The following is an 11,057-nucleotide window of genomic DNA, read 5'->3' on the forward strand; positions in this document are numbered from 1 at the left end:
TATTGACTAAATGACTTTCTGTAATATCTACTATGAGCCAGACTATATAGAAAATGGTACCCAATGACGTTTTGAAAGTCAAGTGCAGAAATGGCCCAGACATGTGCTTATAAGCAAGTCAAGCTCACGTGATAGAGAATGATTCTAGGGAAGATAATCTGGAATGTATTTCTGTAAAATAGACCCTGGGCTTCATGTTAATAGAAGAAATACAATTCTGACAATGACCTTTGGGGATAATGCCGAAAAACACAGGTTGGATAGAACTCTGGAGCCTAATGGAGGCAGGAAGGCTTGTTTATAAGTACTGCTTTAGTGAAGGGGAGGAGAAAGAGAGGGGAGGGCTGGAAGAGCCCAGGGCTGCCCTCCCGCTCTTCAACCCCCCTCCCCCTGCCGCAGCAGCTGTGCTGGGCTTCCAAGGTCAACAGGCAATTGTGGTGGTGACATCGAGGAACTCAGAGATGTCCAGCGAGACAGAGGAAGTCCTAATCCTCTAATTTCCTTCTGTCTTCCCCAGCTGGCCAGTCCTCAGAATCCACTCCCTTTCTCAACCCCTCAGTGCCTTTGGCTCTGGCCCTCAAAGGACACTGGCTACTCTGTGCTGAAATTTATGTTTCTGCACAGCTGATCTCTCTGGCTAGACTGGATGCTGCTTAAGGACACAGTCTGAATTCAACCTCCTTTGCCTCAGTTTTAAAAAAACAGTTAAGTACCTCTTTCCTAGTGTTAGTGTGGGAGTCATAGGAGATGTGTGTGTGTGTATGTGTGTGTGTGTGTGTGTGTGTGTGTGAAAGCACTTGGCACAGCGTGTGTCTCTTCCTCTAGGTTTTCTCCAGGGACGACACCTTGTGCCCCACAAAATCATAGCTACCATTCACGGAATACTTACTGTGAACTAGGCACTTTACATGTATGGGTCTCTTTTCGTCATAATTTCAGCAGCAGGTCTTATCTCCATGTCACTGAAATTCAGATGTTACATTTCTTGATGAGGTCAGAGTTCATAAATGACAGACACACGAGTCAGACCCAGGTCCTTCTCCACATAGAGCTGTGCTCTTTCCAGTACCTCACCCTATCTGCACATAGTAGGCACTCGACTGACACTTGATGAAAATGACAAGGTATCATTTACTCTAACGGCTCCTCTGGTGGCTCAGACGGTAAAGCGTCTGCCTCCAATGCGGGAGACCTGGGTTCGATCCCTGGGTCGGGAAGATTCCCTGGAGAAGGCGATGGCACCCTACTCCAGCACTCTTGCCTGGAAAATCCCATGGACAGAGGAGCCTGGTGGGCTGCAGTCCGTGGGGTCACAAAGAATCAGACACGACTGAGAGAGTTCACTTTCACTTTACTCTAAACTATATTCTAGGACTTCCCTGGTGGTCCAGTGGTTAAGAATCTACCTGCCAAAACAAGGGCACATGAAAAGATGCTCAGCATCACTAATTACTAGAGAAATTCAAATCAAAACTACAATGAGGTAACAGCTCATACCAGTCAAAATGGCTATCATTAAAAAATCCACGAACAATAAATGCTGGAGAGGATGTGCTTAGAAGGGAACCCTCCTACAGCGCTGGTGGGAATGTAAGTTAGTACAGCCACTATGGAGAACAGTATGGAGTTTTCTTAAAAAAACTAAAAATATAGCTCCCATATGGCCCTGCAATCCCACTCCTGGGCAGATATCCAGAGAAAAACACAGTCCAAAAAGATAGATGCACACCAATGTTCACTGCAGAACTGTTTACAGTAGCCAAGATATGGAAGCAATCTAGATGTTCATCGACAGAGAAGATGTGGTAAACATCTACATAATGGAATATTACTCGGCCATTAAAAAGAATTATATAATGCCACTTGCAGCAACATGGATGGACCTAGAGATTGTCATGCTGAGTGAAGTAAGTCAGACAGAGAAGGACAAATATATGACATCTCTTATATGTGAAATATAAAAAGAAACGATACAAATGAACTTATTTATGAAACAGATTCGCAGCTTTAGAAAACAAACAAAGTTGCCGGGGTTAGGGGAAGAATACGAGGAAGAGATAGTTAGGAAGTTTGGGATTGACATGTACACTTTGCTATATTTAAAATGAATAACCAACAGGTCCTATGAAATAGCACAGGGATCTCTGCTCAATGTTAGGTGGCAACCTGGATGGGAGGGGAGTTTGGGGTAGAATGGATACATGTCTATCTATATGAGAGAATGAATACCTGTGAAAGTAGGTATTCATGTCTGACTCTTTGTGACTCCGTGGACTAATACAGTCCATGGAATTCTCTAGGCCAGAATACAGGAGTGGGTAGTCTTTCCCTTCTCCAGGGTATCTTTCCATCTCAGCGATCGAAGCCAGGTCTTCTGCATTGCAAGCAGATTCTATACCAGCATGGATACCTGTATATGTATGTAAATACATACTCACACACACATGTTAATCAACTATACACAAATATAAAATAAAAAGTTTTTTTAAAAAAGAATCTGGCCACCAATGCAGGACATAGGTTTGATCCCTGGTCTGGGAAGATTCCACATGCCATCGGGCAACTAAGCCCATGTGCCACAACTACAGAGCTCGTGAGCTGCAGCTACTGAGCCCGTGCTCCACAACAAGAGGTGCCACTGCAGTGAGAAGCCTGAGCACCGCAACTGGATAGCAGCCTCTGCTCGCCGCAATTAGAGAAAGCTGCAACCAAGACCTAGTGCAGCCAAAAATAAATAAATAAAAATTAATAACCGAAAAGCTATGTTCCATGGTGAACCTTGGGAACAAAGGAATCAAAACAGCTTTACAATGATTCAGAAAATTAATAAAGTCCCTTATAAATTTGTGAAAGTCTGGATCTTTTTGCTCAGCCTTTGGTGATGTGACTTAAATGCTGAATAGGGCCAAATGAAGCACATAGAGAATTGTCATGTGTTGCATGGAACTGTCAGTGAAGGCCATGGATAAGATTCATTCCTTTGCAATTGTTGGCAGATGGGAAGAGCTGAGGCACAAGGGGAAAATGGAAAGCTCTTCAACTTGCAAACAAACTCACCCAAGGTAGATCCAGCGATACAAAGGATTTTCAAACTGGGATGTCAGGTTAGGGGTTATACAGTTACATTCTCTCATTTTACAGATGAGAAAGTTGAGGCTTAGTGAGAATAAAATGATTTGACAAAAGAAATGCTAAAACTAATTACAAACTTTATATCTTTATAACATAACATCACTAATCATTACGGAAAAATAGATTAAGACCACAGATTATCAGTAGACACCTATGAGAAGAACTAAAAGAAAAAGCAGTGACGACACCAAATGCTGGTAAGGATGCAGAGAAAGAGAAACTAGATCACTCACCCATTGTTTACAGAACACCGAATGGTAAAAGCAACATCGTTTGGCCATTTCTTTAAAAACTAAAAATACACTTATCCAGAAGTGAAACTGCTAGTAATTTACTCCAGAGAAATGAAAACCTATGTCCACATAGAAATCTGTACACATTGCTCATTGCAGCTTTATTTGTAATAGCCAGAAACTGGAAACAACCAAAAGGTCCCTCCATAAAACAATAGTCCATCCATGCTATGCAATATTACTCATCAGTAAAAGAGAATCAACTATTTATACATGCAACAATTTGGATGAACCTCAAGAGCATTATGCTAAATGAAGAAAGCCAATCTCAAAAGGTCAGATACTACATAATTCCATTCTACAACACTCTCAAAATGACAAAATTTTGAGAGATGGAAAACAGATTAGTAGTTACCAAGGTCAGGAGTAGTTGGAGAGAAGAGGCTGGATGTGGCTATAAAGGGGTGGCATGTGAGAGATAGTAGACCTGTGTCTTGACTGCAGTGGTGGTCACACAAATCTACACATGTGATAAAATAACATAATAAACTGTGGAAAATTCTGAAAGAGATGGGAATACCAGACCACCTGACCGGCCTCTTGAGAAACCTATATGCAGGTCAGGAAGCAACAGTTAGAACTAGACATGGAACAACAGACTGGTTCCAAATAGAAAAAGGAGTACATCAAGGCTGTATATTGTCACCCTGCTTATTTAACTTTTATGCAGAGCACATCATGAGAAACGCTGGGCTGGAAGAAGCACAAGCCGGAAGCAAGATTGCCGGGAGAAATATCAATAACCTCAGATATGCAGATGACACCACCCTTATGGCAGAAAGTGAAGAGGAGCTAAAAAGCCTCTTGATGAAAGCGAAAGAGGAGAGTGAAAAAGTTGGCTTAAAGCTCAACATTCAGAAAACTAAGATGATGGCATCTGCTCCCATCACTTCATGGGAAATAGATGGGGAAACAGTAGAAACAGTGTCAGACTTTTATTTTGGGGGGGTCCAAAATCACTGCAGGTGGTGATTGCAGCCATGAAATTAAAAGACGCCTACTCCTTGGAAGGAAAGTTATGACCAACCTAGATAGTATATTCAAAAACAGAGACATTACTTTGCCAACAAAGGTCAGTCTAGTCAAGGCTATGGTTTTTCCAGTAGTCGTGTGGATACGAGAGTTGGACTGTGAAGAAAGCTGAGCACCGAAGAATTGATGCGTTTGAACTGTGGTGTTGGAGAAGACCCTTGAGAGTCCTTTGGACGTGCAAGGAGATCCAACCAGTCCATTCTAAAGGAGATCAATCCTGGTTGTTCTTTGGAAGGAATGATGCTAAAGCTGAAACTCCAGTACTATGGCCATCTCATACGAAGAGTTAACTCATTGGAAAAGACTCTGATGCTGGGAGGGATTGGGAGCAGGAGGAGAAGGGGATGACAGAGGATGAGATGGCTGAATGGCATCACCGACTCGATGGACGTGAGTCTGAGTGAACTCTGAGAGTTGGTGATGGACAGGGAGGCCTGGTGTGCTGCAATTCATGGGGTCACAAAGAGTTGGACACGACTGAGCGACTGAACTGAACTGAACTGATACTCACATATGGTATAAGTACTGGTTTCTCGGCTTCCACATTAACCATAATTATGTAAGCTGTAACTGTGGAGGAAACTTGGTGAAGGGTACAGGGGGCCTCTCTATACTATCTTTGTGCTTTCCAGGAAATCTATAATTATTTCAAAATAAAATATTTCTAAAATCAAAGCCACTTGTAATTAATGATACTCATAATTATTTGGCTTCTTTGAAACAAGTTCCACATAGATATTGGCCAGATAACAGACTGATACTCCTAGCTTGTTAAAATGATCTGTGTCTGTTATCATAGCTACCCCCAGACCCCTTTTTCGAAAAATTCCATTTCGTGTGCGATCAGTAAGATTGTAAAATTAAGACACTTAAGGAGACCCATTAACAATGGAGTAATCTGAAAAAGCTGTCTTATTAGAATTTGGTAATTTCATGTTACAACATTAAAATAATTTGTTTGGGAAGTCTTTGGAACATTTCCACTGTTTTAAAACCCCGTAATAGAAGAAGTGTAAGGTATTTGGTGCCTGGATCTTGCTGCCATTTGAAGGCGCCCTCACCCAAGGCAAGGTAAGCATCACTGATTTATATGAGCAACAATACTCAGCACTTAGTGGTGAGGAGCTCAAGATGATTTGAATGTTAAGCCTCTTTTTGCACAGTCTTAAGAGTGATTATCCTTCAGCCATTCTGACTGTTGGGTTCTGAAGTTAGTTCCCTTGCCGTGGCTGTTTTCTAGTTGCTCACAGCTGTACCTTGAGTCTACAAATACATCACCCATTTTCTGTGCTCTTAGTGACCTAAGAGTTATGACTAATGCTTTCCATTATGACTGTACTGATCAACCTAATGAATAAACCAGTTAAGTGCATAGTTCCTTAAGGGGCAGATCCTTGTGGAATTGATCTGCATATGTGGTTAGGTGTGATGCAGTTCATCTCCTTGTAGGGAAGACAGACAGGTAAGAGTACAATAGAAATTCATCGTGATTGGTCCTACAATAGAACAAAGGTAGGATCGAAGACGGCAAATTCTTTGAGGAGGGGAAAAGGAGAGTGCTGGGGACCAAGGCTCACAGTGTCAGAGAAAGAGGCTTGAGCTGCTTTTTCTTCTAGTAGTTGCAGAAGAAGATAACGTACAGTAAGATAGGAGTGAGTAGGGGAGTTCCAGCCACTATCCAACCCTTAACAAAGCAACATCTGCCCCTGAAACAGGGACCTACAGGTATCTGCGTTGTTCACTGAGGTATCTCTAGCACCGAGGACAGTAGCTGGCACATAGAAGTGCTCAAAAAAATAGTTGTTGAATGAACGAATAAAAAGAATACATTAAAACTCGTCCTCTATATCACCTTATCCCTAACTACTTTTCCATCAGTTCAGAATGTTACACAGTGGCATCACAGGAGCCAAGAAAGGCGATTTCAAGGAAGAAAGTGTATTCAGTGATGTTAATTCATGTCATATATTGCGTGGGGCTGAATGGTGCCATACCAGGTGTTCCCAGGGCCCAACATGTGGCCCAGCACGAGTATACAGTGCCTCTTCACTGGATGAATGATGTCAAGTAATTATTTTTAAGAGTTAACTAGAATATTGTGTTGGCTCTTTCTGTTCTCTCATATTTTGTTAGTTTAGAACCCAAACTTCAGGGATTTTAATAAACACTGGAAATATTTAGGAAACATCTCAACTCCTTTTACCTTAAAATATTTCTCCACTGCCACTAACTCAGCAAATAAAATTGGGCTACGCAAAATCTTTTTTGTTCCTCTTTTTCTAGTCTGTTGGAGCTGGAAAGGACCTTAAATGAACTTCATCGTTTCATAGATTAGGATCCGAGACTGTGAAGTCCCATGGCTTGTTCAGGGTCACCTGACCAGCTAGTGGCAGAACCCTGTGAGAATCTAACTCCTCACCCAGTGATCTCTCCACAGTCCCCTGCTGTTTTTCTCTCTCAAAAATTCAAAACAACAGATGTTTCTGGGGGGTACCTATTAGATACAAGGCCTTCCCCAGTGGTTGGGTGGTAAATGCTCCACCTGCCAGTGCAGGAGACTCGGATTTGCTCCCTGGGTCGGGAAGATCCCCTGCAGAAGGAAATGGCAACCCACTCTAGTATTCTTGCCTGGAAAAATCCCATGGACAGAGAGGCCTAGCAGGCTACAGTCCATGGGGTCTCAAAAGAGTCAGATACAACTTAGCAGCTGAACGATAATTAGATATAAGACAGTAAGCTGGCGGTTTCCATTGGAGAGTCAGATTGAAAAAAGGTCCCTACCTTGAACAATTTTATAAATGAATGGAAAGAAAGACACATTTGAGGAAAATTCTAGAAAATATATGCAAAAAATAAGTTGTGTGGATAAATCCATGTGGCAATGAATTTCAACTTGAATGGGAGAAGACTTTGGAGCAAATGTGACACCTTAAGTGTGCCCACTCTGCTCCATAGGGAGAGCGGTTGAGGGTGTGTAGAGCTGGGGGCGTCAAATCCTTCACTGGTCCCAGAGACCATTTCCAGCATAGCTGGTGGGGTTGGAACGCTGCTCACCTCTCACTGTCTTCTTACAGGAGAGGTCAGGAACCACGACAATGTCTAGGCCAACCACAGGTTTTCTGAGCAGAGAAGAAAGAACCAGGCTCAATATTTCAGGCACATACTTACGTCCTTATTTTTTCTTAATCTACAATGTTCCTAAAGGAAGTTTTTTCAAGCCAAGAGTCTTAGTTTGCAGTTATAGTCGGTTCAACTTGATTTTGTAAAACCACCTCCAGAAATGCCCAGGATATTAAGTGATACAGGACTACAGAGAACAGTCAGTAGAATTAATGTGCTAATGAGGTAGTAACACAGCTTTGCTCAGGATTAACACATTCGGGAGCCAACCAATTAACCGCTCTTTCTAAAACCTCCCAGGCATATTCTGTGTTCAGAGCTTGGTAAATCTCCTAGCCTTTGTAAATCTCAGCTCTCCTATGGTTTTCGTTGTTGTTGGTTTTTTTTTTTTTTTTTTTTGCAGGGCTTGGGGAATGGGAGAGGAGTTAGAAAATGAAAAGTTAGCTGAGTGACAAATCCCGATTTAAGCTATCTTGATTTTATATCAAATACTGATTGCATGCGTGCTAAGTCGCTTCAGTGGTGTCCGACTCTCTGCGACCCCATGGACTATAGCCCACCAGGCTCCTCTGTCCGTGGGATTCTCCAGTGAAGAATACTGGAGTGGGTTGCCATTTCCTTCTCGAGGGGATCTTCAGAACCCAGGGATCAAACTCGGGTCTCCTGCATTGCAGGCAGATTCTTTACCGTCTGAGGCACCAAGGAAGCCCTGGTTACATATCAGAAAATCACATATTTGTTTAGCATCATCCCAGTCCTTTATGGATTCACACAGTCTTCCCCTCCACCCAATTTGGGTCAGGACAGAAGTGCTCTCTGAGCTGCAAGTACTCTATTTTGACTGTTAATTCTGGCACTAACTTTGCTCTCTAATTAACATCCCTGTATCAGGCAGAGTCCTTGCCAAGGTAAAAAGAACATAAGCATCTCTGGATCCTAACATCTAACATTTGAGTCAGCCACAGATGCCTTTGTGGGAGGGTCCTTTGGAAATATAACAGCATATATTCCTCTCTTTACTCTAAAAGGCCTTCTCAGGTCTCCAGAATATCCCTTCACTTCATGAGGCATTTTTCTTCTTTAAGATGTTTGATCAAGTCAAGGCTGAAAAAGATAAAGTCACAAAACACTTTACATTTATGGAGCTATATACCGCTCCTCCATCCTCTTCCCTGGAAACTTTCCTCACGGGAGGATACCCGTCTTTCTCCTAAATCACTAATTCAACAAATGTGTGCTGAGTGTAACCCTGTGCATGCCATGTACACTGCTAGGTGCTGAAGAATATACATGAGGAACAACTCTTGCTGGAAGGTCAAAGTTAATCACATCACTTTTCTCTTTTGTTCATCTGTTAGAAGAAAGTTTGCCAATTGTATAATCCCTTTTCTAAAATATCAGGAGAAAAAGGGATAATTTCTGACTGTTCCGAGTGTCTTCCTCTACTATGAATTCTATCCATCCATCTCTCCATCCATCTGTCCAGCCACTCACCCCAACACTTGCAACATTGTGTTGCCTTCTTTGGACCAAATGCTGTACTATGCACTGAGGATGCACACCCATCTGCTAACAACCTCGGGGAAGTTCCAGTCCAGAGGGAAATGGTTGTATGATCAGACCATGAGCCAGAACACTACTGTTAGAGTGGAAGCATGTACTCAACACAAAAGGAACCAAGCCCATGGTTTCTAGCAGCTGAGGCTGATTGTGAGTTAGTTCATGGAACAGTTCTTGATAACTGTTTTAATTCCCTTTGGGTATATTTTCAAGGAAATTTAGAAATAGCAAAACCTAGAATTCAATTTGATATGTATAAACGTTTAATCCTTTGGGGGCGTATTTGGTCCTTCTGTTTCTCCGCTTCTCTCCTTTACTTTCAGGCTCCCGACCTTGTCAAAGGCAGGTTGTTAGTCTGTTTCCTTTGTTTAGGGCATCTTGTGCTTTCCCTTCCCATCCACATTCCCACTCACGACAGCAGACATTTCAGGACCCCAGAGAGCTCGGGTTGGCAGAGCAAGTTGACATGTGGGAGGCGGGAGAGGTCGTCTTTCACAGAAAAGCATGAGAAAGAGGTAAAAATGGCAGGCTGAGAGAGCAGAGAGAGAAAGAGGACAAGGCTGAGAAGGAAGGAGGAAGAAAAAAGAAAAAAACAGCAACCCCAGCTCTAATCAGATCTCTCCAGACCTAGTGTTGAGCAATTTCTGTCGCTGGGAGTCAGGTTTAGAAAAAAGCTGGCTGGAACGGTCTTGCCCAACATGGGGGCGATGTGGAGCAGAATTACAGGAATACCGGAGGACTTGACTCACTCACCGCGAAATGCCTCTTAAACAGAGATTTTGCTTCGAAATTATGAACTGGGGGTGTGAGGTGGGGAGAAAACCTTCCCAGCATCCATCATGTGTTGCTTTCGAAAATTATTATTTTGGAGCACAAGCTGTTTCCTGTCTTTAAAGCCTATTATCTATTTCCCTTCCAGGTGGAGCCTGGGCTGCCTGCTAATTTAATCCCCTGGGCTTCTCCCTCTGCCTTCAAGATCTCACAGAGATGCAGGCTTCATAAAGAGGGCACCTTTGTGCCTTCCTCCCCGGAAGGCCCCCATCTACCCTGGCAGCCAAGGAGATGCTATTTTGGGAAACAGCAGCTGAGTGGGGAGGATTGTTAATTGTTTGTCAAACCCTTCCAGTCTAGTTAGGTCTCCTGGAAGAAAAAAAAGAGGGGGCAAAGCCATGCCCTTTTTTTCATTCTATTTTACTCTCCCATCTGTGGGGGGGTGGGGGTGGGGGAGGGAGAAGCTGGGAATAAGGGGTTTCTTTTCCTCTTCAAAAGCACAAGCACACAATCTAATGTCTAAAAAAAAAAAAATTCTTCTGCCCAATTGGAAACAATATTGGCCCAAGAACCAATCAAAGTAATTTTAAAATTGTTTATAAGCCTCAAAACAAACAACAACAACAACAAAATCCCAAACAAAAATCCCGTCACAATGGAAGAAATATCAGGGTCTCTGTTATCCAGGGGGACCGAAGCATTTATTCAAACCACTGTGGCCAAACTAAGCAGATCCCCCGGCACACCCGCGCCACCCTCCCCACTCCCACCCCGCCCCTGCCCCTGCCGACTCCCACTGACACACCGGAAAACAATTCTACACAGGCACACTAATCGGAATAGCCGTGGTGACACACACTCAGTCCATCACAGCGTGGACAAATTCAAAATCAAACAGAAAATGACCCACGTTGAGACCGGCTCCTCAGGACTCTGACCTCAGGGGCCCCCCACGTGACTCTGAAACTTCATAAGCATTATGTCAGCCTACAAGGGAGAGACTGGGAACCAAAATCTTACGCTTCTTAAAAGGGCAATGCCACAAAACATTTTCTAACTAGTTTTTCTTCCTTGACCCGTTCTCATGGAAGGATGTCTAGACCTACCTCACTTTCAAAGACCACTTTCCTCCCCCACAACACACAATGA

This window comes from Capricornis sumatraensis, chromosome 14 (genome assembly GCF_032405125.1).
Source record: "Capricornis sumatraensis isolate serow.1 chromosome 14, serow.2, whole genome shotgun sequence".
Classification (NCBI taxonomy): domain Eukaryota; kingdom Metazoa; phylum Chordata; class Mammalia; order Artiodactyla; family Bovidae; genus Capricornis; species Capricornis sumatraensis.